Source organism: Setaria italica, chromosome III, assembly GCF_000263155.2.
Source record: "Setaria italica strain Yugu1 chromosome III, Setaria_italica_v2.0, whole genome shotgun sequence".
NCBI classification, from domain to species: Eukaryota; Viridiplantae; Streptophyta; class Magnoliopsida; order Poales; family Poaceae; genus Setaria; species Setaria italica.
This window is the reverse complement of record NC_028452.1, coordinates 38,538,561-38,540,730: the sequence shown is the minus strand read 5'-3', so window position 1 is coordinate 38,540,730 and position 2,170 is coordinate 38,538,561. Positions and strand designations below refer to the sequence as shown.

At 38.2% G+C, this 2,170-nt stretch overlaps 1 long non-coding RNA gene across 1 annotated transcript; it reads left to right on the top strand.

Annotated features, from left to right (window-relative positions):
• Positions 1 to 237: 237 nt before the first annotated feature.
• LOC111256679 lies at positions 238 to 1,880 on the top strand. Its single transcript, XR_002676856.1, has 2 exons — positions 238 to 393; positions 1,206 to 1,880. It is a non-coding gene; the product is annotated as an uncharacterized LOC111256679 (long non-coding RNA).
• The last annotated feature ends 290 nt before the right edge of the window (positions 1,881 to 2,170 follow it).

Below are 2,170 nucleotides of genomic sequence, written 5' to 3'. Positions count from 1 at the left end.
GTAGGGCACCCTCTTTTCTCCTGGACCGAAATTAAACCGAGACTAAAGGGGGTGCTATCTAAAGTCAGTTCTCTAGTAGCGTCTCTCTCCATTGTTGTGACCTGAGTCAGTCTACCATTTCATATATTGGCCGAAGACTACTTGAACGTGGGTCAATCTCTCACGTACATCACATGGTAACAATGCTTATATAAATAGGTGCCTGGTGTTACACCTTAACTTACAAACAAACGAAAACATTCCCAACACATAGTGTAAGACAGGATGGTGTTCTCTGCACACAGAAGCACCCAGATGCATCATCTGCTCCAACTTGCTGCCATCGTAATCGCGTTGTTGATGTTATTTTGTCTTCAACTGTCGTTCGGCAGTGGAGCACACCATTACCCTTCGGTACGTGCATATACTAAAACATTCCCTAGATATTCTGCTTGAAAATTTGGTGAACTGTCAAACAAACTCCACATATAACTCTGTTAAATCCTTTTATAAACAATCAGGCTCTCTACATAACATCTGTTTACCCAAAAAGAAACGCTAAACAACTCTATGCGCTATCTATCCTACTCACAAATGGCACAAGGACAATGTTGAAGGTTGTGTATGCATAAGTTTACAACGTGAGCGCGCGTACAAGGAGCATTTTGCATTATCTATATTGCATTTTCCAAAAAAAAAAGGATGCCTTGCGCAGAACTCAGTTTTTGTAGTTACGAAGTTCATGCATTTTATTGGCCGTGGACCACACTACACTAACACCATCTACATCCACTGTTGCGAAGATCTGAAATTTGGGTGCCTTTGGGTTTTGGTAAGGTGTGCCACGATGCATGGTTCTCCCTTTTGTACACAAATATTAGAGTATATTGGGATATATCACTAGATATGCTACATTAGAATTGTCTATATAATCCTGACTTGACATGTCTCTATGGGAGGCTACTTGCTTCTAAGCTATGTACTTGAATATAATCTGCCCACGAGGCTCAGTAGTACAGTCGAACCAATTACACCAATTCTTCTCATATGTACAACAAATATTATTTGTTTTTTGGGTCTAGAGTTCACCCTTGGAAATCATCCCAACCGTTGCTCGAGGAGTACAATGCTTTCAAATTAAATAAAGATTTTGAAAATTTTTATATAAAGACTGAAAATTATCGGTTAACAATCTTATCTAACAAATTATATACTCACTACTGCAGGGTGATCATGTCAAGCCTCCAACTGTTGATCCTCCCAAGAAGGGATGAGAATGAATGCGCTACAATTTGTCACCTCATATGGAATACGTAGTAAATGAGACAATTTATTCTCATTTAATCTATAACTATCTATCTTGGTGTATTGTACACTCTTCTATCTAAACAAATGCAATTCTAATTTTGTGATAAGTTAAACTATCTCATGTTTGACTAAATTTAGAGAACATGGAAAATGTTCTCAACATTGATAACCCCAAATATATGTACTATGAAAATATTTAATGATGAATCTAGTTATATTTATTTTGTGTCATAATATTGATACTCTTCTCTGTAAATTTACACATGCTTAAAATAGTTTTACTTAGGATAAAACTGTACTTACATTGTTTTTGCAACGGAGGGAGTATTTTTTCTGATATATCCACGAGCTGCCTTAAATGCGTGAAGTATGGAGTGTTAGATGATATAGAGGGTGTAAAAGCCTGATGTGGAAAATAACAGCTGCAGCCCAAGAAGAAGCATACATCCGTGTAGAAAGTTTAGTATACCATGCTGCCAAAAAGGAAACCTTTGGACCTTTCTAGTAAGAGGAAACGTTTCCAAGTTGCATTGGGCCGGTACACAATTACAAAAATCAATTAATACAATATTGTTTTTTTGTACTTTCCTTAACTTTTGTTTCTGGCATGGTAACAACGTATCATAACACGGTATTAGCATGAGAGTGCTGGACACTTCTTGCCGAACACGACCTTGTTGATTCTCACGCTTCTGAGCAGATTTGGCCTCATCTATGGCAGTCGTCACGGTCTGGTCGACGTTCCGCAAACTTCTATTGAAACGTTTGTTTGTGCTTCCAGAAGATCTTCCTGCTAGACATGCCTCCGTTTGGCACGACTAAAGCGTTTGTTAACCCAGCTGCCCACAAAAAAGTAGCTTGTTAGACAGAGAGTGAAAATGGT